Source organism: Canis lupus, chromosome 16 (assembly GCF_003254725.2).
Source record: "Canis lupus dingo isolate Sandy chromosome 16, ASM325472v2, whole genome shotgun sequence".
NCBI classification, from domain to species: Eukaryota; Metazoa; Chordata; class Mammalia; order Carnivora; family Canidae; genus Canis; species Canis lupus.
In genome coordinates, this window is record NC_064258.1 from 22,804,363 (window position 1) to 22,830,842 (window position 26,480).

The 26,480-nt window shown below is 38.0% G+C and overlaps 1 protein-coding gene across 5 annotated transcripts in view; it reads right to left on the reverse strand.

The window, feature by feature from the left end:
* PSD3 (pleckstrin and Sec7 domain containing 3) overlaps positions 1 to 26,480 on the reverse strand; it is a 588,043-nt gene that overhangs the window by 490,189 nt on the left and 71,374 nt on the right. The gene's annotated exons all lie outside the window — the stretch shown is intronic.

A 26,480-nucleotide genomic window follows, 5' to 3' on the forward strand; every position in this document is an offset into this window, starting at 1 on the left:
CAAAGTCACACTACCTTGGTGATTAAGAGTGAAGGCTCTGGTGCCAGATCAAAGAATTCAAATCTAAATGCTACTAATTACCAGTAGGTAAGTTTAGACAAGGTACTTAACTTCCCTGTGACTTCACAATGAGGATAATTATAAAACAAACAACCACAGTAAGTTGTAAGGAATAAATAAACTAATACTTGAAAAGTACTTAAAACATTTTTTCTTAAGATTCTGTATGTACATCTACAATAGGGGCTGAATACCTAATTGTTAAATAGCGTAATTTAAAACTGTTTTTTTAAACCTGGTTATTAAACACTATTATTTAAAACTGTTATTTAAAACCTGGCTAACCATACATCAAAATAATTTACCATAATGCCTTTAAGATACAGATTTATAGCCTATAAAGCCAACTTTAAGTGAATACTAGAAAACAGTCAACATGAATCATCAAAAACAGTTAAGCAGCATTAAGTACACATTTTTTAATTCAAAAAAGGGAATAACAGATTTTTTAAAGAATTCCATCAAAAAATGATCTAAAAGTGCAGTGAAACGCCAGAACACCTGCACCCCAATGTTTATAGCAGCAATGTCCACAACAGCCAAACTGTGGAAGGAGCCTCGGTGTCCATCGAAAGATGAATGGATAAAGAAGATGTGGTATATGTATACAATGGAATATTACTCAGCCATTAGATACAACAAATACCCACCATTTGCTCTGACGTGGATGGAACTGGAAGGTATTATGCTGAGTGAAGTAAGTCAATTGGAGAAGGACAAACATTATATGGTCTCATTCATTTGGGGAATATAAAAATTAGTGAAAGGGAGTAAAGGGAAAGGAGAGAAAATGAGTAAGAATATCAGTGAGCGTGACAAAACATGAAAGACACCTAACTCTGGGAAACGAACAAGGGGTAATTGAAAGGGAGGTGGGTCGGGGGTTGGGGTGACTGAGTGATGGGCACTGGGTGATAGGCACTTGGCGGGATGAGCACTGGGTGTTATGCTACATGTTGGCAAATTGAACTCCAATAAAAAAAATTAAAAAGAAAAGATCTAAAGGAACCATTAGACTATTCTAAGGAAGTGTCAGTTTTTTAAATGAGGCAACAAAGCAAATTTATGAATATTATTATAATTCCTTAACTGTAGCTATAAAAAATGTTGAGTTTTTAAACTTCTGCACTATACAAAAATATTACCCAAATAATTAAATCAATATTCATCATTATCTCTTAAGACAGACGAAATATTTTAAACAGTTGTTTTGGATTTCTTTTCTCCCTAAATATTTAAGTATTAGAATGATGTATTTCAGTACCATGAAAAGGTCTCAGAATCAATTCTAATTCTCTGTTCCTGATTTTGGGTAGCAAATCACTCTATAACATTTTCTTTTTTTTTTTTTAAGATTTATTTATTTATGATAGACATAGAGAGAGAGAGAGGCAGAGACACAGGAGGAGGGAGAAGCAGGCTCCATGCCAGGAGCCCGACGTGGGACTCGATCCCGGGACTCCAGGATCGCGCCCTGGGCTAAAGGCAGACGCTAAACCGCTGAGCCACCCAGGGATCCCCTCTATAACATTTTCTATTATTTCCTAGAAGCCAATTAAATATTTTCTAATTAGTTTGATTTTAATAGATCTCTAGTGACTAAATTAATAACATTATAATCATATTTAATCAAGCTTTGCTGTTGATAACCCACTTCATTTTATTACCCGAAATTCTATTTAAAGACTAAGATTCCAGTTGTGTCTCAAATTCCCAAGCCACAGGATGCTGTGTAGCAGAGCAATAGGTCTTCAAAATCCTTAACTGGTAATGATGTAATAGAGGCTCATTAACTCAGATTAACTGTGAAAGGTCATACTGAATTGAGAAGTTTTTATTTTAAAAAGAATGATTTTGATCATTTCACCTACATGGAATAACTGAAATTAGGTTAATAGTAGAGGTCTTTGAAGGGACTGCATTAATAAATAAAAATTAGAATTAGAATTTCAATTATAAAGCAAATGAAGGCACCTAAAAATAGTTTTATTCTCCCCTTTGGTGTTTAGGTTTTTACCTGGTTTTGTTTTACTTTGTTCTTGCTACCAAACCTTGCGTACCTCATAGAAGTAGCACCTTGCTTAAATGGATTACCATGTAATCCTCGAGACACTCCTACAAGTTTGGTGTAATTACTCCACTGTATATCACAAAATACACTCAGAGGGCTCAGAATGCTGTTTGGCTCTTCACCTCACTACAGATTTTCAGAAAACCCATCACTCTCACTTAAGGTTAAGGACAATGGACAAATCGGGACAAAATGTTCACTGTGTGAAAAAAGTCTCATAGGAATGTTCTAATAGTGCTGTATTTATCTGATTAGTATATATATATATATATATATATATATATATATATATATATATATATATATTTATATAAAACTAATGCTGTTTTTGAAGAGTTAGACACTTTACTTACTGCTGAATGCCCCTAAGGATTCTTTAAACCCAGTGGGTGTACTGTAGCCATTTGTGAACTGACTGCAGAGGAAAGTATTCCTTTAAGAAGAGACTAAAATTAGCCAGGAAAGGGAAGACAAGGTAATGTTCTGTCTCTGTTACATACTGGCTATGAGACCTGAGGAAAATGGGCTAACTTTTCTGCACTCCACACAATGTGCCCAGTATCAGGGTTCCCACAGGACATGTATGCCTGCCTGCCTCACAGTTGGCGGCAGGATAGAACAACACAGCATGTGTAAACGTGCTTAGTAAATTGCACCTGATACCATATTAAAATTTGGCAAAATTTTTCACTTTGTATTTTTATTTTTAAAAGATCTGCAGCATTGGGACACCTAAGTGGCTAAGTGGTTGAGGTCTGCCTTCGGCCCAGGGCCTGATCCTGGAGACCCAGGATCAAGCCCCACATCGGGCTCCCTACATGGAGCCTGCTTCTCCCTCTGCCTGTGTCTCTGCCTCTCTCTCACTCTCTGTGTCTCTCATGAATAAATAAATAAAATCTTTAAAAAAAAAAAAAGCAAATCATTTGAAGAGATTCAGCTTAAAGTTTGAAACTACAAGGAAATAAATGGGATTCAGTCTACAGAAATTTCTTTTAAAAAAAAAATCTGTTTTGCCAAATCAGCTAGAATTGCATGAGGTGAATCTGAACATATGTATCTACCATGCCAAGCAGTTGGGGCAATTGGGGCAGTAACACTGAACAAAATAAAGTCTCGAATGCTACATATATTTGTATCCTTTGTATCTAATAGTATCTGGCACACAATAGACACTGAAGGAATGACAGATAGATAAATGTACACATGAAGAAGTTAGGTATATAAAAATGTCAAGAGGCCTGCCACTAGAAAGTTGCTTGTTCACTGACCAAATAAAACACTCCAGTTGTTTGCAAAGACCTAAGGCTTAACTACAGGTGCCCTATTAGATCTGCTCCACTACAACAAGGCAGTGCAGAAGGAAACAAGCAGAAAAGCCCTAGTCCCACACTCCAAAATCAGATATACCTGCCTCTCCTCTATCAGAAAAATAAAACTGAAACAGATGAAAACCAGGCAAATCCCTAATTTTAAAAATAAGTAAACCCCATGTGTAAAACCTGTTCTTCATCAATCAGATAAATCAGGAAAGGCGGCATTTCTAGGCCATTACCCTTGGGCACTTACAAAATGGCTTAACTAATTAGTCCAATCATCATTTCTGTTCCACATGGTTGTAGCTGCCTCATTACCTAACTCAAAATGTTCACCCAATCCCCATAAGCCAAGGCCCTCTACAGCTCTACTTCCTTAAATAATTTTTCCACAAGAACATTTAATGATACAACCACACGTAAAAAAACAAGCATTGATTTGGGAGTGCGATAGAAACCCCAAAGTTTTGGGGCATTTTTTTCCTTAGAAACTTTTAAGGAACAGAAGTTAGAGTTCTAATAATCCTTCAGGAGTATACAAATAAGAGTAGGGAAAATAACTCTGGTTTCTGAGATTCTCGTAGTCAATTAATGTTTTAAAAATCTGCCACAGGGGCCCTGGGTGGCTCCGTGGATGAAATGCCTGCCTTTGGTTTAGGTGTGATCCCAGGGTCCTGGGATCCAGCCCCAGTCGAATGGGACTCCCTGCTCTGCAGGTGTCTGCTTCCCCTCTGCCTGTACCCCCTGCTGTGCACAAGTTCACGCTCTCACATGCACACACTCTCAAATAAATAAAATTTAAGTAAATAACCAAAAAAAAAATCTGCAGCAAATTGAGCAATGATAGAACAAAAAGCATGTTTCTGTCCCAGAAGGTGAGGTGTGTACTTGTAGACTAGAGTCTGCCATTTGAGCTGGGGGCTTCAAAACTAACTGCACACCCAGGCCAAGCAAACCATGGGGTCGTCGGAGCATCCTCCCTCAACCACAGCCTACGCAGTGAGGACACCAGACAAGGGTAGCTTGTGTTCTGGACCCATTTTTCTTAAACTGCTTCTATTTAAGCCCTCTTGTTTTAAAGTTTCTCCTGAGAGGAAATAAAAAGCATACCAGAGAGAGCAACAGCCTTGAATAAGACAAACCAAAGCACCAGCACGGGTGAGCAACTCCTGAGACCCAGCAAGGCATTGTGCATACAACATCAGGGGCACATTCTGGGAAAGGGTTTGGTAGGCCCTACAACCTCAGGGAGCTGGTTGCTGGGCCACTGGACTGATTTCTTCTGGTGTAGGCCTCATGCTCACAGGCACTTCAGAATGAGGGTTTTTGTAAAATAGAAAAAAAGAGACTGAAAGAAACAGAGATAATCAAAGCAGCATCAAAGGTTCAAGGACCACCCAAAAACAACGTGGCTAGTTACATAGTGTCTTGTTTTACTTTTCATATCAGGATGCCAAAGGAAGAAAAGAAAAATATGATTTTAGGCAAAAAAAAAAAAAAAAAATTACCCAGAAGAACAAGAATAGGGTAGATGATTTAATGAGAATACCAGGGAATAGAAAATGTTACAGCTCAATAAATTAAGGCAGATTTCTTTAACTCTAAGGACTGATTACATTTGCTATAAAATGCAGCTCTTGGTACCTTCTTCCCACACAATTTGTATCTTAAGCAAATTTAAAAATCCAGTAAGGTATGTCCGAACAAATAAGGATTTGTCGTTGTTACTTTAAGCCTCCCCTCAAGGCCCACCCTGGAAGGTGACTAGGCTCAACCACCCACCTAATAGATGCTGAACCCAGTGCCTATCACACACTCCAGCTCTGTGCTACAACTAATGATGAATAGAGGATGTCTAATCCTATTCTCAGGACATCCACAGTCTAGGTAGAAGGAATCGGGTGACACAAAACAATACCAACAAGAGTGCTGAATCTCAATAATGGCAATTCCATCCATTGTGTTAATCAAGCCAGAATCTAGTTCATTCCCTTCTCCTTACAAACCATCAACAATCAGGTCCTACTGATCTACACAAAGTATGGCTTATTTATCTATTTGTCTGTATCACAAGTGCCACCATTCCCATCCAAGAAGCCTTCCTCTCTCACCTACAAATGCCTCCTGAGTGCCCTGCTCCCCTTCTACAGTGTGGAAAATGGAATGGTGAATGATCTTTTTAAGGATTTTATTCTTAAGTAATCTCTACACCCAACATGGGGCTCACAACCGAGGTCAAGAGTTGCACACTACCAAGGGAGCTAGACAGGTGCCCTGAGAGTGATCTTTTTTAAAATGTCAAACTGCCTAAAACCCTTCAATGACTTCCCATTTTCATAGGATAAAATCCAAGCAGCCTACTTTATAAGGTCCTGCACTATCTGCTTCAGCCTACCTTTCTAATTCCCTTCTCTCCCATCCCTATCTCCCTCACTTAACACCTCCTTAACTCACTTATTTCTATTCTTTCTAGGCTAAGCTCTAGCCCACTCTTGGCCCCTGTGCTCACTCTTCCTCTATACAACATATGCCTCTTCTGGCCAGCCCCACTTCATCTGTCACCAACAGCTGTTGTTTCTGCCTGGCCAGCACTTTCTCTATTCATAATAGAACACTCTTCTTGGAATCCTCTCTCCCCTAATCTCACTCCAAATGGACAACTTCCCTTCATCTCTACCTTGGACCATGCATGTGGTAATGTGACGCAGGCCTAGCCAAGGCATTCCACTCCCTTGGCCACAGATATAGACACATAACTCAAGCTAGGCCTACCAAAATTAAGCCAGGGGATTTTGCTAAGAATATGGTTAGGAGGCATGTCAGGAGGCCAGATGATAGTACTGTACTGTACACCAAATGGAGGATCTGCTATAGCCAAAAAAAAAAAAAAAAACAAATCTGGCCCCATTCCCCTGTAGCTCAGTCCTGGAGACAACTATCTGGTGCATCAGGTTCAAGCTGAGGAAGAAAAGATACAGAACAAAAAAGAGTCAAGTCTCTAACCCTGGCTCAGCCAATTACAAGCTATATGATCTTGGGTAAATTAATTAGTTCACTGTTGTAGTTCTCAGTTTCATCTATAAAACTATTAAAGTAGGACTAGATCTCCAGATACAAAGATTTCAGCTCTGTGATGCCACCACCTCCTTTTTAAAGGTGTAAACTTAGGATAATGGCTAAAACGGAGCCAGCCCTAACATGAAATGCCTAAAAACTACACATTTCTGTCTGACTCTGTATGATGGTGGGTAAAATGTAAATGCCACAACCTTTCCAGGAAAGAACATGGATTCTGGGGCCTTAAAAAGTTTGCACCTTTGACTCTTAAATTCCTCTCCTAGGAAAATATTCTATGGAAATAATCAAAGACACAGAAGTTTATGTAAAAGCCTTTATATATAAAGTATATATATATATATATATATATATATATATAATCACAATAAAAAACCAGAAACATCTTAGGTATTCAATAATAGGGAACTGATTAAATGAGTTACAGAAAAGCCCTAAGATTAAATAGCAGGTGGCCATTTAAAAGACATATTTGTTGGGATGCCTGGGTGGTTCAGTGGTTGACTATCTGCCTAGGGTGTAATCCTGGAGTCCCACAATGGAGTCCCACATCGGGCTCTCTGCATGGAGCCTGCCTCTCCCTCTGCGTCTCTCATGAATAAATAAATAAAATCTTAAAAAAAAAGACCTATTTGCTGAAACTAATGTAACATTGTATGTCAACTATACTTCAATTTAAGAAAAAGTGTGCTCGTCAAAAAATAATAAATAATAAACTGTATTTGTAAATAGTTTTAATGATATGGGGAAATGTTCAAATTATAATATTAAGCAAAGTAAAACAATGTAAAACAGTATTCTATGTAAACACATATATACACATATACTTAGATAAGAGAGGAAATAGAAATGTCTCAAAAAAGGTTAACTATTTAATCTCTGAGTAGAAGGATTAGTTGATTTTTTGTTGTCTCTTTTAAATATTTCTGTATATCCCAATTACCAGGCCTTTTCCCAAGTCAGAAAAAGTGTAAAATTAAAATTTTATATTTTAAAGTAGAATTTTAAAAATTACACAATCCAAAGAGGGGAAAAAAAGCCATACCTGCCCATATCTTCACAAGAGTCCTGCCACACACCTACCTTTTTTTAATGATCTAAAAGACTCCTATGACATTCACTAATGACTCAACTGAAAATAATGCTGTACGGTTATGTTAACACAGTGGTCTTAAGTTTTGCTGAAGTATTTTCAAGTAACTGAGAGGAGAGGAAAGCAAAGTAGTGCCTTTAAAAACAGTTAAAATGTCCTCTAACCCTCTCCCATTAACCCACATGAATTTATTAACTCAGCTAGATGATACCTAAAGCCTCGGGAAAATAAGACATGGAGCTGGGCTAGAAGCACCCAACAGCCACAGCCCAAGGAAAGACAGGCACCATGAAGACGCGTTTTACAGAGGTCCAGGTCAGCTCACACAGAGCTCTGCCCCAGTATCACCTACGACTGGCTAGTCAACTTCGTTATGCTTTTAACCAGCCATAGACAGAATAGATAGAATACTGATAGAATATGGAACTGAAAGTCAGACTGAATTTCCAGGTATAAAAAAGGGCAAACAAAAAAAATTACAGAGGTGAACTTATCCATAGAATCATAAGGTGTTGTTTACTCTCGGAGGACAAAGATTCTGGATAACAGTGTACACACACACACACACACACACCCTAAAACCCAGGGAAGCTTCACCATGAACCAGTCCCATGGCTACAGGTCAACTATGACCTACAGGCAGGGCTCTTTCCTGCTGCTTCGATCAATAACCAAGACTGCAAAACTGATAAGGTCCATGGAATGTGGAGGAGAGCTCTAGAATTTACCACATTATGACACAACAGCTAGTGACAAACAAAAGGATTAATTTCATATACATGTAAAACAGTGTTAAGAAAGCATATTATTTTAAGCATTGGGTCAATGTCAAGGCTTCTAGACAAAGATATTTAAGACATTTAGTCTAAACTAAAAATAAATTAACACTGAGTTACCACCCCAAATCTATCTTTAAAATAATTTACCCATTCGTAAAATTCCCTTGACTAAATTATCATAGTACTAGTTTGACTGAATGCTTGAAATGTGCCAGGCACTGAGCTGAGGATTTCACATGTGTGGTCCCATTTTAATCACTTAGCCATCAAAAAAGGCCCATGAAAAAGGTTTTACCCCCATTTCACCAATGAGGAAATTGAAGCTCGGAGAATTAATACGTTTCAAAATCAGATTACCACGGAGAGGAGGGATTCAAACCCAGGTCTTAAATTCCATCATGAAGTTATAATGTTTTACAAGCTGGTATACGGTCGACTATTTTCAAGAGGTTTATACTTGTTTTGTCGTGAACTTACATATATAATTTATATGAACCTCTGACAGCAGTTATTCCAGTCTTGTGCCTCTCAGCCAAAAGGTGTGTCTCACTCAATCAAGGCAGACTATGCCTGGCTGAAGCTCCTAGAGTCCTTTTTTATTTCAGCCATACTTAAAAGAAATAAAAGTAAAAAATAAAAAGCAAATCTCCTCATCCTCTGCTCAAAACTATTTGATGGCTTCCCATTTCAGAGTAAAGCCTGTGACAGTACAACTGTGCTTAGAAAAGTGTTTGGCACACAGAGATCTTCAATAAGTATTTGAATGCACAATAAATTCTCAGCACCACTGTTGCTTTCTTTCTGCCTTCAATGTGAAGATGCATATGTCTTCAAGGAACTAATATACCATGAAGAAACAGAATGTTTGTCTTTAGGAAAATCACTAAGCTCCAAGTTCAGATGAGATAACAACGAAAGGACTCCAATGTGCCCCAATTAGAAAATGAACTTACAGCTGCTTCATTCTGTTAGCTCTGGATAAGACTAAAAAGGACCTTTAAACATGTGCTGTAGGTGATGTAGTCTGTTGCCCCTATACGTTAGTAATGGTAATGAAAAAAAAAAGCAGTGGAGCGGAAGTCAGTACCTGACTATTTGTCCAACTGGGGCTTATCTTCTCTTTCTCTCTCCGTTTCCTCAATTGCAAAATGAGTTTAGGTGATAAGATTTCAGAAGCTCTGACATTCTTATTAAATCACAATCTCCAACTTAATTTACAAACTAACTGAGACAATTATTTATATTACAAAAACATCTGATTTTGACATAGTTTATGACAAAATCACAAACCCCCAAGAATGGAAAAAACTTCTATTTGAAGAATTGGACAACTTGCTCAATGGCCAATTCCCATAATCCAAATCTTCCAAACACAAGCATTAAACTAAAATGTCTAGGTAAGGACCCAGCCTCTGTCCAAACAAAGCTAAACAAAAAGCTGGCTTAGTTTTTCAAACAATTCTTTGAGAGAAAGTTCTCTCTTATTCAGAAATAAAAATATATTATTCCGTAAATTTTTCCTCTATATTCTTTGGAGAAAGACAGAAAAGTATATTCCTTTCTCATAGTCAGGTTTCTCTTTAGATCATATTCCTTGTCCTAAATACTTAAAGACAACTATTCTATTCACTGAGTCTTTTTTCCTTAGGTTAAAGACAACAGTTTCTACCACCTCTCCTATCACATTATTTTCTGACCACTCACCATTCAGCTACATAATTGTCCTTTCACTGTTAGTGTCTCTCTTAAAATATGATCCCCAGGATCAAATATAGTAATTCTCACAGAATCTAATTGTCTTAGATTACAGTGGCACTGCTTTTGGTACTTTCTTGACTTATTGAGGAAGAGAAAACCAACCATGCAGCATCATTTAAAGATTAAATAAGACAAGAAGTACAAAGTCTTATTAGCACAATGCCTGGCATGCAGTAATCACTCAATAAATAGTTGTTGTTACTGTTGTTGAACTCTAGTTCTCTCTTACACTGAAGGTTTGCCTTACATATTATTAGGAGTTTTTTTCCCCAAAATCAGAGTTGGACAGAGTAATAAAGTGTTGAGGCTCCATTTTAATGGAAGATCGGTGAGAAATCAAGACAAAGCAACTCTAATATTAAGACAAATTAATGATAAACAGAATGTGATTTATTTAAAGAGTTAATTTACAGTCAAGTTTCCAGAATATATTGATTTCCTAAATCAAGCGATCCCCATTCTTCACCCCTCAATCATACAATTTAAAGATGCATTGTTAAGATATGTTGAGGAAGCAGTCTCACAAAGATTTTAAGAAAATAAGCTCTTGAATCAGACTATTTAGAGTTCAAATCTTGGATCCTCACTGTGTGACCTGGGGCAAATTACTAAACCTCTCATCTCAGGCTCCCTGTCTGTAAAATATGAGTCATGATGGTCCCTATCTACCTTATGGGGCGGTTTGTGGGAATCAAATGAAAATGCATGTTAAGTGCATTTGGGATGGTGCTTCTCATCTTTCAAAATTCTTAGTAAAGTTGCTGTTACAACTAATACTCAAAGGTTATCTGAAGAAGCAAATTATTTTAGATAATTTTGCTAAAACTTATTATCAGAAAGTCTCAGCCACTTTTAAGTTATGTAGACCCCTGCCTCTATTAGCCATTGCTGAAGTCAATCACAGCTTAGTGTTTTTTTCTGCATATTTATGATTATGTTTTCCACACACACATCTATTCATTTTAGGGTAGATTTTAGAATGCCCATCCTACTTTAATTATTTAACGAACCATAAACGCTATCACTTTAACAATAGTGTGTTGATATTCACAGAGGATAGTGAAATAAAGACAGAAACAAAACTACCCCTATATCTCCCACTGTTCTGCATAGAGATCTAATAAGCACTCGGGGCAGTGGACATCTGAAATATGGCAGATATGCTAGGAATATAAAATACACATCAGACTTAGACTGAGGACGAAAAAAATACAAATTATCTTGACAATTTTTATAACAATTACATATTGAAATGACAATATTTTGGATATACTGTGCTAAGTAAACTATATTATTTAAATTCATTTCACCTGTCTCTTTTTACTTACTTAAGGTGGCTACCAGAAAATTCAAAATTATATATAAAACTTACATTATATTTCCATTAGACAGCACTGATATAGATGATCCTAAAAAATATGCCTCATATCTTGTCCTGAAAATTAAATTCAGGACAAGATACAATATCTAAATTTTAGCAGAAACTAAATGTAAAACTTAAATGAATTTTCAGAATTTATATGTAATTAATTAACTTCAAACTATTCCTCAACCAAAAAAAAAAAAAAATGTTATCTTTGATAAGAACCTCTTCAAATCTAGAGCCATCTAAGAAGCTTTCACCAGTATGTGGTGCTTCAGGACTTAAATAAGACCCAGAAGTCTGCCATTCTTACAAATAAATGTACCTTGAGTCTCTTCAGCTACCTAATCACTACACATATACCCAGGAGCCAATAGCCTTTTTGCAGAGATCAGTAAAAATGCAAAGGCTGGGTGACAGAAGATTCTGAAATACTACCTGCTCTGAAAGTCAAAAAGTTCCTGTTCGAGAGGACCTGATAATAAGAGAAAGTAGGAAGAAAAAAAAAAAAACCTAAGAAGAAAGAAATAAGCTCATTAGTAGTACCTCTGAACTCTCATTCAATGTTGGTGGGAATGCAAAATGCCATGTGGAGGACAATTTGGCATTTTCTTATAAAACTAAATGTATTCTTACCATGTGATTCAGCAATCATGCTCCTTGTATTTACCCAACGGTAAATACCAAGTGACATCCACACAAAAAACCTACAGATGTTATATTCTTAGCAGCTTTATTCCTAATTGCCAAAACTTGGAAACAACCAAGACATCCTTCAGTAGATGAATGGATAAATTGTGGTGTATCCAGACAATGGATTATTACTTAGCACTAAAAACAAATGTTATCAAGCCATGAAAAAACATGGAGGAAGCTTAAGTCATATTACTACGTGAAAGAAGCCAACATGAAAAGGCTACACACTTCATGTGTCCAACTATATGACATTCTGGAAAAAGAAAACTGTAAAGATAGTTAAAAAAGATCAGTTGTCAGGTGCTGGGACAGTGGGGAAGGATGAATAAGCAAAGCACAGAGGGCTTTTTAGGGCAGTATAAATATTCTGTATGATATGATAATGAAGGATACATATCATTATACATTTTTGCCAACCCACAGAATGCAGAACACCAAGAGTAAATCCCAAATGCAAAGTTTGGACTTTGGGTGATACTGATGTGTCAGTGTGAGTTCATCAATTTTAATAAATGTACCACTCTGATGGGAAATGCAAATGGGGGATGCTACAAATATGTGGGGGCAGGAGATAAATGGGAAATCTCTGTACCTTCCTCTCAATTATGCTGGGATTTAACACTGCTCTTAAAAAATAAAGTTTAAAAAAAATGTCAACAGCTACTAAAGAAATTATGTGAATTGAGTGTACCTCAGGCCCATGCATACAGGTGCAGAACTAAGGACTACATTAGGTTGAGTAAGATGAAAAGAAACTATCCATACCAAAACATCATTTATTTAAAGGCTCAGACAAAAGAAAAGGTTTTGGTTTTTGATGGAGATGGGAAGATAAGAACGTTGTATGTTGAAAATACAGACAACATTAACAAAAATTAGTGTTTACAATAGCAAGTCAAATGATTTTGGCTTTATCAAACAAAACCAATGTTCTCCCAAGATTTATGCTACTACATGAAGACTCATTCCTTTTTTCCTCCTCTTACCTATCAGCAAACATCTTGCTATTTTCCCCATTTTAAAATCTCTTTTGACCTCACTTTTCCCTTCAGTTATATTTCTCACCTTCCCTTTGAGCAATATTTGTCCACGTTTGATATTTCCATTTATCTATTACTGCTCTCTCTTGAATCCTTACCAGTTTTGGTCCCTAATACTCCACCAAAATTGCTGTTGTTAAGTCCACCAGCGACCTTCCCATTGCTAAATATCTAGGACAAGTCTTGACCCTTATGTTAGGAGCATCTGATTCACTGTCCTGCAGTTTCATCACTGGGCTCCCAAGACTCCGCTCTCTCCTGGTTTTCCTCCTGCCTCTTCTCAACTCTACTGGTTGCATCTCATCTCCCAACCTCAGTGTGGAAGTCACCCAAGTTCTTGGTCCTGAACTTCTCTGCTGCTCTATCTACGCTCATTCCCTTATGGATTCCATCTAATCCCTATACTCTGACAGTTCCCAAATGTCTACCTCCAGCCCAGACCTCTGCTCTGAAATTCAGAGTGATACATCCAACTGCCAATGGGGCATCTCCAAAACTGAGCTCCTGCTCTTTCCCTCAAAATTAGTATCTCTGTAGCTTAGTTGGTGCAATTCCATCCCTTCAAGCTGCAGAAGCCAGAAACCTTGCAATTCACCACTGATTTCTCTTACACCTCACATCCTGTCACTCAGGAAAGCTTCCCTACTATACCTTCAAAACATAACCACTCGTCAGCAACACTCACCTGGGTTCCTACATTAACCTCTTAACTGGTGTCCTCATTTCTACCCTTCCCCACTTAAGCTTAGGTCATGAGACACAGCAATAGTCTGTCTTCTTAAAACAGAAGCCAAATCATGTCACATCTTTATTTGAAATTCTCCTCTGGTTTCTTTGCTCACTCTAAGTAGAACCCCAAGCCCTTGACACTAGCTTATAAGACCAGAAGCCTCACAGGAACTGGTGTCTGCTCTCCTCCTTGCTCACTCTACCCCAATCACACTGGTCTTGTAGGACCAGTATGGAAGGCGGGAAGCATGCCTCAGTCTCAGGACTTAGCATCTGCTGTCCACTATTCCTAAGTACTCTTCCCTATATGACTCACTTTACTTTTCTTAGGCCTTTTATCACAAAGCACCTCAGTGAGGTCATGCTTGATGATCCTGTTTATAAATGCAACTCTAGGGATCCCTGGGTGGCACAGCGGTTTGGCGCCTGCCTTTGGCCCAGGGCACGATCCTGGAGACCCGGGATCGAATCCCACATCGGGCTCCCGGTGCATGGAGCCTGCTTCTCCCTCTGCCTGTGTCTCTGCCTCTCTCTCTCTCTCTGTGTGTGACTATCATAAAAAAATAAATAAATAAATGCAACTCTACCTCATTCCTAATCTCTTTCCTCTGCTTTATTTTTCCCCAAAGTACTTCACACACATACAGTCTATCGCACTTCGCAAAAGCATTTTTTGTCTATTTTGTTGACCACTGTGTATCCCCAGTATCTAAAATAATGCCTGGTACATAGGAGACAATAAATATTTGTTTAATAAGTATATGAGTGAATGGAAGAGAACAGTGATACAAATCTGTACATAATATATAACAGCATACTTTGCAGCCTTTCCAAAGGGTTATATTTTAATAAAGCACTTTGTATGTATATACATATTTAGATACTTTGGAAAAAACAAAGCTGTCCCAATTTGATAATTAAGTTAACCTCATAAAAAAAACAGTATTTGTAAAGAAATAGTTCTCTAAACTGAGAGATACTCTAAAACACTCCAAAGGCATTAGGATTTCTCAAAACCCTGGATCTTGCTTCACCAGAGCACACTGAAGAGATGGTCCCAATATATACACCTTTCCTGAAGCAGGTGAAAGGTGCCAGGCCAATATAATGGGCTTCAGTTTCTAAAAAAAGAGAAATTATGACACAAAGTACAAAGCACTTAATGCTTTAATAATATTAAAAAATCTAGGTGCAACCTAGTTTTAGTGAATCTCTGAACTTAAATATAAGACAAAAATTGTGTTTTTTAATACTTTAGTAATGTATTCACTCAATAGATAGACATGGGTGGGTCATATTTTTATAAACCACATTTTAAAAGAATTTCAGCTATCTTCCAAGTAAAAAAGAAAGCAAAATAATTTCAAAAAAATTAACATGCAGAAATAACTTATTCAGGAGTAAAGTACACAAACAGAAATGTGAGGCAGATAAAAGACAAAACTGACTTTCAAAAAAACGAGTGTCTAATTCTCTACTTAATAATATTAATTCTCATATATATGTTTGTTTCTGAAGTTATATATAGGAAGTCATGTAATATAGCAGAAGCTCTTAACCAGCTTCCAATAAGCCAACTCCAGAATGAACATTCATCCTGTGAAATATCCTAGCTGATGCCCATTACTACTCGGTGCCCAGAGCTAGTAATCAAGACTGTCAAGCTTACAAAATTCTGCTCCTATCATTGAGTTGATGGTCACCAAGAATCAACTATGTTAGCTCCCAAACTGACTTGTGCCAGGTTATATTTGCTACTGAAATTGTGAAATTCAATTAAGTATTATGTAAAACAATTACATATGGGTATATATGAACAAGTTGTTTCCATGAAAGCTAAAAGGAATGTTTTAGAGACATTTAAATGACCATAAGAAAATTCTACCAACAATAGTTTATTTTTAAATTGTTTTTGCTGTATAGAAACAAAGTAAAACTTATAAGACTCATGATGCAAATACCCTTACATACACTGAGACAACCGCTATCCTTTTAGCTCATATGTGAACCTTCTTGACAGATAGTATTATAAATTAAAACATTTTTCTCACAAACTACTTAATCACAGATATATTTATTTATTTTAGTAGTGCTTTTAAAATGTTGGCTTTAATTGCTGTAAGCCTACCAAGTTCTTTGAAATACATAAATATTTTTACATATCAAATTAAAATATATAGGGACACCTGGGTGGCTCAGAGGTTGAGTGTCTGCCTTTGGCTCAGGGCATAATCCTGGGGTCCTGGGATCGAGTCCCACATCAGGCTCCCTGCAGGAAGCCTGCTTCTCCCTCTGCCTATGTCTCTGCCTTTCTCTCCGTGTCTCTCATGAATAAATAAAATCTTTTTAAAAAATTAAAATATGTAGATATTTTAATGTAAATATACCTTTTGTAGGTTTGTTTTAGAATATGCCATTTTATTAGACTTTTTTTTCCAAACAGAACCCAACAACATAAGAGACAATCTACTGACATACAAGCCACATAAGGATGGTAAAAGAAAATGAACCAAGAATGAAATACGGTAAAATCAAAAGAATAGATGAAACAGGTTTCTGAGACCATTACATAACTCCAGGCAAACACAGCCCATACGTACCTTCTCTGCCATAAGGAAGAGGTCTGTGTGAGGAAATTCACAGTGACACATTACTCTTATCTCTTGTGCCCTCGGTTATCATTTGTAAGAAAGTTGTAATGAAAAGTCACACTCCTGAAGCTCTAAAAGCAGACCATAAATGCTGTCTGCAAAGTAGGGGAAAATGCCACTCTTCTAAAACAGGAGATGCAACAAAACCCACAGTAAGGTCAACGGCAAAAAATGATGAGGCCATCATTTCTGAGTCTGGAAATTCTACTCCACCAGGACACAAGGCTAAATGTCAGAGCACCGACTCTGTCCATACCTTTTTGGAAGAGTTCCTGGGCTTAGCTGTGGTCTGTGGTCCACAGCTTAGCTGTGGTCAATAGACTGTGGTCTTCAACTCCTTCACTGAACAAACATTTACTGAGTAACTACTGTATGCCAAAGCACCACACAAAGTACTAGAATTTTCCTCTTGGCATCCACCGTGCACTACAAGCAACAATAATATAGGGTACAAGCAAGATCAGTTTTACCACTTAAAAGCTGTGTGACTTTAAGAATGAAAATAATTCCCACCCATCCAGGTAAGTAACCTACCATCCAAGCTACGTGGAGATTTGTGTGGCTACGGGATTCAACGATGCTAAGAAATTTATAAACACATCTTAAAAGAGAAGAAAAGGAGAGAGCAATACTCTCAGGAGGATGGTGGTAACCTCATGACATGAAAATGTTTATGAACCTTGTTTTTAATTTTTATAGTGGAACCACCTCTACTATATGGCGCGGGGGGGGGTGGTGGTAGAGAATTTGGGTTGTGTTGGATCAAGATCAGTAACTGCAGTAACCAAAGTAGCCAGACCAGCTGGATCTTCTTTTTGTAATAACCTTCAGTGAAGGATGCTCATCCCTGGAGGGCACACCCACTAAAAAGGTCTAATTAAGTTATAGGAGCAACCACTAAAAGGTCATTATTATCACCAGTTTAGACCACAATTTCTCAAGTATTTCTGACCCTAATCATATGAAGTGTTGATGAAAACTGCCACTTCAGAACTATTGAACCAAAACCTTCAATTGGCCCTAGAACCCTAGAAATCTAAAACCAGGTAACTCCTTCTAAAAAAAAAAAAAAAAAAAAAAAAAAAAAAGTTACATAAAACCAGGTAATTCCTGTGAGACAAATATGGGAAACACTATTTAGATCATAAAATTACAGGACCTCAAAAGAGGGCTCTTCTACGTACTCCTATTCTTTTTAAACAGTTCTCTCTAATCCAGGAAGAAAGAACTACATTCTATACATAAAATTCTATAGAGAAGTGACTTCCGAGTTTTATTTTCAATACACATGATAGTTTTGCAATCCTGCCTGAGTTGCTTAGTCAAAGGCTAAACCTATCTTTTTCTCCAGCCAGAAACAAACAAAATGACATTCATTACACAAGCCATTTAACAAGTCATTTTGTTGACTGACCTCAGTTAAGTATGTGAAGTGTGCTAAGCCCTCTCATGCTTTGCTTGAGATAAAGAAACTCACTCGCTTCAAAGTATAAGAAAATGAAAAGACCACCCACAGAATGGAAGAATATATTTGCAAAGCATATATCTGACAAGAGCCTTGTATCCATAATATATAAAGAGATTTTACAATTCAATAACAAAAAGACAAATACCCAATTTTAAAAGACAACCCATTTTACCATGAGCACAGGATCTAAAGAGACATCTCTCCAAAGAAGATATACAAATGGCCAACAAGCATACGAAAAGATGCTTAACAACATGAGGGAAACCACAATGAAATAACACTCTACACCCACTAAGATGGTTAATATCAAAAACACAGAAAATAAGTGTTGATGAAGATGTACAGAAATGGAACTTCTCATACACTGCGGATGCAAATGTAAGATAGTGCGACCCCTGTGAGAAAGTTTGACAAATCCTCCAAGTGTTAAACGTAAGTTTTAATATGACCCAGCAATTGCATTCCTATGTATATACCCAAAAGAAATGAAAACATACGTCCCCACAGAAACTTGTACATGCCTGTTCGAAGCAGCATCATTCCTAATAGCCAAAAAATAGAAACAACCCATTATCTGATGAATGAAAAAATGATATGTGTCTTGTGTATTCAACTGAATATTACTCAGCAATAAAACTAATAAAGTACAACACAGATGAGCACTGAAAACATTGTGCTAAATGAAAGGAGACACAGAAAGTCACATATTGAAAAAAAAAGCCACATATTATACAGAATAGGCAAATCCATAGAAAGCAGATTATCAGTTGCCTGGGTTGGAATGTGAGGGACAGCTAATAGATCCAAAGTTTATTCTGAGGTGATAAATATGCTCTAAAGCTGACTATGGTGACAAATGCACAGCTCTGTGACCACTAAAAATCACTGAACATACACTTTAAATGGATAAATTGTGTAGTATGTAAACTTTATTGTCAAGAAAGTTGTGTTTAAAAGAATCCCATTTAAACCTTCATAAGCCTCAATTTCATCCTCTGAAAATGGGGACACCACCTGTCTCACGATATGGTAAAGAACATACAAGAATATACAAATTTACACACACACACACACACACACACACACACACATGGACACTTCACAAAGAACCCGGCATGTAGTAAATGCAGAATCCATGTTACTCCTTCTCCTCCTCCCATCCCCAAATTTTTGCATTGCTATGCCTTGATTTCATGGTGTATTCACCACAAGTTACAAAACTCCAAAACTGGAATGTATTTCAACAAGGGCCTAATCCATGAGAATTTTTTTTTTTTTTTAATCCATGAGAATTCACTCATGATTTCACACATGCTACACTCAAAGCTATTCCCATATGCCTACCTGGAGAAATCCTGGAGCCTGCAAACAGGGCTGTCCACCTGCTGGACTTAACATTAAAAAGAATTTGGGTGGCTCAGTTGGTTAGGTTTCTGCCTTCTGCTTGGTCATGATCCTGGGGTCCTGGGATCGAGTCCCACATCAGGCTCCCTGCTTCTCCCTCTGCCTCTGCCTCTCTAATGTCTCTCCTGAGTAAATAAATGAAATCTTTTAAAAAAAAAAGTATTTGGGGGACAAAGAGTAAATTTTTTTTTTCTGCATTCCATTGTCTTACTGTGTTTTGGTATCTAATGATGGTGCAGAAGCACCTCTATTAAGGAGTAATTTTAAAACCAGGCACACACAAAAAAATAAAATAAAAATAAAAAAATAAAACCAGGCACAATTCCTTGCCAATATCTACACTATTCAGGCGTCTTTCCGAGTTTCATCTACACTGAAAATCTATTGGGTCTCCAGGACAGCTTTGAGGGGTCCTAGGAAAGAGCCTAGCCACTTGGATACCCTCATATTCACTGCAATGTAAGCAGATCAAAAGGGACCTGAAATTATAGCACTATCTACCAGGTTGTAACAAAAAAAAAGTCAACTGCAATGCTCTCACCATCTCAGCAAGTTTTCAAACAACTCATTATTAATACAATAGTAATATAATGGTAGTATTAACATAATAGTATAATATAACCCAGTATTCATATAATAACAAGACACTCAAGGTTTTCCAGTTTATCAAAGGTTTTCCTCCATCTTGCGGAATACTTTTCCTTATCACTTTCAATGATTCTACCTCCACTTTCATTTGCATTATAATCCCATGCTTCCATACACTCTCACTGCTTTCATATTATTTGACATGATCAGGTAAATATGTGCAAAACTAAAAATGCAGCAAAGCCTTGTTCCATGATCATATCATAAGCAACCAGATGGTCAACTGTGAAATGACTGCCCAGGACAGCCAATCCCATCTATTAGTGCATTTTTGCTCTAGAGCTATGTTATCCCACATATTAGCCACTAGCACATGAGGCTATTTAAATCCGCCTAAATAAATAAAACTTAAAATTCAGTTCCTAAATTTCACTAGTCACATTCCAACATGAGGCTGCTGACTACCATCCTGGCAGCACAGATATGTTGCCATCACAGCAGAAAGTTCTATGTAACATTTACTGATATAACAGAAACTTCACTGATTCTACTAAAGTTTGTAAGTTCAGAGCTCTTAAGTACATTATCAGTATTTACAGATTGTGAGGTCTGACTCTGAGAAGTACCCAAATGCCTCTGAATGTTCTTGGCAGGCTTTCTTACTAGGCAGTAGACCAGGTTTTTTAGAGCCTACCACAGAACTCAGCACACAATAAGTACTAAACATCTGCTAAATGAATAAATAGTGTCTGTATTTCAGTTTCTGCCTTAATTTACTTATAGATACTAGTTCATGGAAAGCAACTGGACTTTTTCTTGCACAGGGGATTTGTATAGGGAGAAATAAGCATCAGCAGATGGGGCAGGCAGCTCATGAACCCTTTGAAGCCACTAGAAACAAAGCTGAAAATAAACATCTGCCCAGAGTGAACTCTGATATTCAAATGAAAAGTTTCAGACTCAAGGAAATATCTTGCTTCTTTAAACACTCAGGACTTGTAGCTTTTAGAGACATGAAGGAAAGATCACAGGAGATGCTATGAAAGATCACAGAGCCTGCTGTCATTTCTCAGTATTCCTAATACGATTTTGTTAGAAAATATTATTAATCACAAAGGCAGCAATCATTTAACCGCATTGTCTACGCACTCAGTCTTACATCTAGATTGCCCTTTCTCCCAGGGTCTTATGTGTGAATATATACTGTGCCTATCAGATGACTTCTTGGAAAGGGTTACTAAAAATCTAAATTCAGAAAGAATGTATGTTTTCATATACAGAGAAATACATACAGATATACGTATGTAGGGATCCCTGGGTGGCACAGCGGTTTGGCGCCTGCCTTTGGCCCAGGGCGCGATCCTGGAGACCTGGGATCAAATCCCACATCGGGCTCCCAGTGCATGGAGCCTGCTTCTCCCTCTGCCTGTGTCTCTGCCTCTCTCTCTCTCTCCCTGTGTGACTATCATAAATAAATAAATAATTTTAAAAAAAAAGATATACATATGTATACATTTTCATATACAGAGAAATTTCATATACATATACGTATTTAATATACAGTTCCATTGGCCCTTAACCAAGAATCTCCTGAAGTCCAAACAAAAGAAGCTACAGCCTCTTCTATTTACATTGTTCTACTTGCCTTGTCCACAGACCAAATAGCCATAGGAAGAACCAAGCTGCTTCATTTCTATAATTCACTTTTTCTTAGCAAAAGTCTGGGAACAGAAGGCAAGTGAAAAGGGAGCAGCTGCCGCCCAATCTTTTCATTAATGCCCTCAGCTCATTCCCCATTTTCCTTCTCATTGTTTCAGGTTCCCTTTCTCAACAGCCTAAGTCCCGCTCATGAGAAGAAAAAAGCAGCCTTCTCTGTGTCAACACCCACAATTATAAAAAAAAAAAAAAAAAAAAGTCTAGATTACTTCTGAGGTGATGTAATTATAAAAGTGGGCCTTATAGTCAATTTTAAATTGTGAAATCTGCTTTATTTTGAATTCCAATGAATTGCTTATAACTGTATGGAACTTCTTACGTAATCCACTTAGTGATCCCTTTAGAGACTAAGAGTGTTTCTGAAAGAAAATTACACAGTTTCCATCTCTTAAGCCAAACTACAATCCTTGTCCTACTACTTAAACCAACCCGTATGTAAAATAATGGTTTTTGGTTAGTCAACCAATTTCAGATTCTAAGACCTCCAAGAATCTAAATATGAGAGCCAAAAGTTCAGTTTCAGCAATACACAACACTAACTTTGAGGACATAAAAGCGGAACAGTAGTTAAGAAAACCATACTGAATTTAAATCTTATTCTGCCACTTTTTAGCATCTCCAGACTTCAGAATGGACATAATGACAGTAGTGGCCTCATGGGGCTGTCATGGGGAGGAGAGAAGGTGATCTGTCAACGCACACAGTAAGGTCTCAAAGGAGATGGTAACAACGCATCTCCTGAAAACTTAAACTTTTCTAAAATGCTTAAAATAAGCCTTTTCTAGAAGCTACAGCTTAAGATGAAACTTAAAGGAAAATGTTGCTCCTCAGACAACCCAGATGAGAATACTCTGTAGGAGAAGAGCCCCAGGCTTCAGTCAAATGTTCACTTTTCCACTTACCCTAAATCCCTAACTCCAAGAATAAACTTGAAAACTATCCATCAACATGTACAATTATTCTGACTCATATCACTGACTTGTGGCCAAAGAAAAAAGAGTTTTATACTAGATGACTGTTCAAAGTTAAGCAAGCCTCAAGAAATGAGTGGCGAGCCCTGGCCAGGGCCTGGCACTAACACAGAAGAAGGGGTGAGGAGCTGATGACTCCCTCACACAGGAATGCCCAAAAGCAAAAATGTTTCACCACCTCTGTGCCCCAGATTGTCGACAAAGTCTCTGCCGACTGGGGCCCAGTATGTTGACCTTCTGGGTTCAGCAAAAAACAAGGACTGCAAGGACATGTGCTATTTTTATATAAATAAGATAGCATAAGCAAAGATTCATTATTGTTAGGAGTTACACCTTCTTTTCAAAGGAAGCATGGAAATCTGGTGATCTAGATTTAAGAATAACTTGTTAACTACATGCTGCAAGCTATCCTTTTTCCCTTCCGTAAACTGCAGTAAACTGCAACAGCGATTGACATTGCCACTGTAGCCATTGCAACTAACATCAATTTGCAGTATGTGAAAAATGTCTTTGGAAGATGGTCTTGTAACTCGGAAACACAGGAAAAGTACAAAGGAACACACTCTCAACATGTCACCACTAAAGTTCTTTCTGGTAAACCTCTGAGTCTGCACATAATATCACAAACACCACAAACTATACAGGCACAGGCACTCTGAACACATGCTCTGGAGAAATTCATCTGGATCCTGTATTCCTCTAACATAAGGTTAGGCTGGTTTAACTGTAAAAGGACTCAGAAAGAACTAAAAGGCAGTATTCAAGATAAATCACCTCCACTCTCAGCAAAGGGAAGCTAAGGATTTCTATGTTTGGCCCAGACTACAGGTGAAGAGTCCCTAAATATTGAGAACCCACAAAACAACAATAATTTAAAGCTAGACTAGATCCCCAGCCTTCTGTGAGCCTGACGCATGTCCTGAGGTTAAGTGGACTTTGGTCACCTACTGATCACCAGATTATTTTTCACAGACTGCTTAAACTTCAATTGTGTCCGAATTCATTTCTAAATATTGGAAAGGATCACCATCCATTACTCACCTCCTAATCCAAACCAAGCCCAAAGAAACACTCCTTTCATAACTGCCACATGACAACATACTTCAGGTAAACCTCGAACAAACCAATCTGAAGCCAAAGCACATACACATTTTAATGTTCACATAGTTTTTCCCTCAGCTTAACCATGACTGAACTTGAGACGCCTGCGTGGCTCAGTGGTTAAGTGCCTGCCTTCAGTCCAAGGTGTGATCCTGGGGTCCTGGGATCGAGTCCTGCCTCGGGCTCCCAGCATGGAGCCTGCTTCTCCCTCTGCCTGTGTCTCTGCCTCTCTCTCTGTGTGTGTCCATGAATAAATAAATAAAATCTAAAAAAAAAAAAAAAAAAATGACTGAACTTAACCCATTACCACAATGACATGTTGGTTTTATGAATAAGGCAGGACAGAAGACTCCAGAATTTCTAAAGGGAAAAAAAATCACCTCTAAAAGTAGTAATGACTTGGACATATTTTTTTTCAAATGTAAGGTAAGACTAAATCCCATTCATATTTTCCATCAGGATTAGCAAACAAATACACAAATACCAAGTTTTTAAAAAGTGAATAGAGCCATTTATGGAAAGTATCTCTGAATTTTCCTTTTTCAATTAACTGATTTTGTTTTATTTTATTTTTATTTCCAAATTCCCAAGATTTACTAACCTAAAAGGATTTCCAAGGTATCTCATTTTTCAACTGCTACTATTCAATTAAAAGCAAAATTGAACTTCTTAAGTACAATGTACATAGTAAAGTATTATTCTTTGTTCACAAATGAAGAGTCAACAAAACTTTTTTTAAAGCCAACACAAATTGAGTTTTGCAAGTCAAGCTTATGCTTGCATTTTTTAAAAATAACATTCAACCGTGAAATTTCACCTTAAAATAAGGTTATTTTAGCTTTTCAGCTTTAATGGCTCTTCCACATTCAATGGCCAGGGTAAGAGTGATGATCTGTTCACAAGCATACAAATTGAGAGACAGTCTGTTAAGCGTCTGCCTTGGCTCAGGTCAGGATCTCCAGGTCCCAGGATCAAGCACCACATCAGGCTCCCTGCTCAGCAGGGAGTCGGCTTCTCCCTCTGCCTGTTCCCACTGCTCATTCCCTCCCCCACCTCTCTTTCTCTCTCTCTCTCTCTCAAAATCTTAAAAAAAAAAAGTACATCACTAAGTGATGCATGTACATGTTAAAGCATGTTAGCATAAAATGCTAGTGCTAGACGGCTCTCAGAAAGCACCTACCCAATCCCCTCAACCTACAAAAGAAGAAACTTTAGCTAGAGATTAAATGATTTGCCCAAGACAACAGCGATAACTCAGTCAGTGACAAAGTGTCCCACCCAAGTGCTTTCCAGGGTACCACTCTGCTCCTTTTCGTATAAAAAAACATACGTTAATGAAATATCTGACAAGACAAATCAGCCATTTGTGATATGATCTGTGAATGGATATAAGAAAGTTATTAGAAGCACATGCATCAGGGCACTAAAAATTGGTTGGGAAGGTGTTAATTTATTCCGTATTGTTTTGCTGGTTCTGTTGAGCATATTGCATTCTTTAGTGAAGAGGAATTTAATGACTTTTAGAGAAAAAAAAAATCTCGATTTGTAAATACTCTAAGAAAGAAGAGTAAAGCATTTCTTGTTATAGAATAGAACGTGCACTTCTCTTCCTTCAGCAGGGAACATCCTTTCCGCCACACACAAAAAGCCAGCCAAACCCTCCTCACTACAAGCTCCTGCTCAACTGCTAGCTCCTTTCCAAGGACTTCCAAGCCTTAGGTCAGAAGCTCTCCTTCCTCTGGGTTCCTCTATCCTAACCTCTGCAGAAGTCTGTCTTACTAGAAAGCAGCTCGTTGACGGCAGGAATTCTGTCTTAACTTACCTGGCTCTTGGGCTCTGCAAAATCCTTTATATATATTCAATTATAGTTAATGAACTGAAGCATTTATTCTCAGAATCCCACTTGGTGATCTGCCTTTGCCCCACACCAACACCTGGACGCACTGAAGCGTTACCCTGGAGTGGAAATCCTGCATCCCGCTGTCAAGCAAAACAGTTTCTATAATATGAAATCCTAATGCCTTTTACATCTTCTGCGTTCTGGGTGTCTGACGTCCTTTCCCCTCGAGGGGAACGGTAAAACAATATTCATTATGCAAGTCAACCACACCGTTCTAAACCCACGTTCTCTAAGTGCTAACCTGGATTTTTTTTTTTTTTTTAAATCTCGGAACATCATTTGCTAGAGTTTACAGCTGAAAACAGCAGATAAAAGTGAAATGCATGTAAGACACAATGAAACGTCCTTAAAAGCTCCTGAGACTATTAAACCAAATAATCTTCCCCTGTTGGCTCGCTCAAGGCAAATTTGTTTTGGGGATTTTTGCTGTTTTTCTTTCCGACAGAGCAACGTGATAGCCCAGACTAGCGGGGCGGACTTGGACGGAGCGAAAGCGGCGCCGTCCTCGCCGCGATCACCAAGGGGTGCGGGCGGCTCGGGCTCTCCGTCCGGGCCAGGCTCTCAAAGCGCCCGACCGCTCCCCGCGAAGTGAGCCCTTCTGGGCTCCGCACACAAAGAGCGGGCGGAGGGTCCGTGAGCGGACCCGGCTCGGGCACACGCACCGGGGCCGGGCACCGGGCCGGGCGCCACCACGCCAAGGGGTC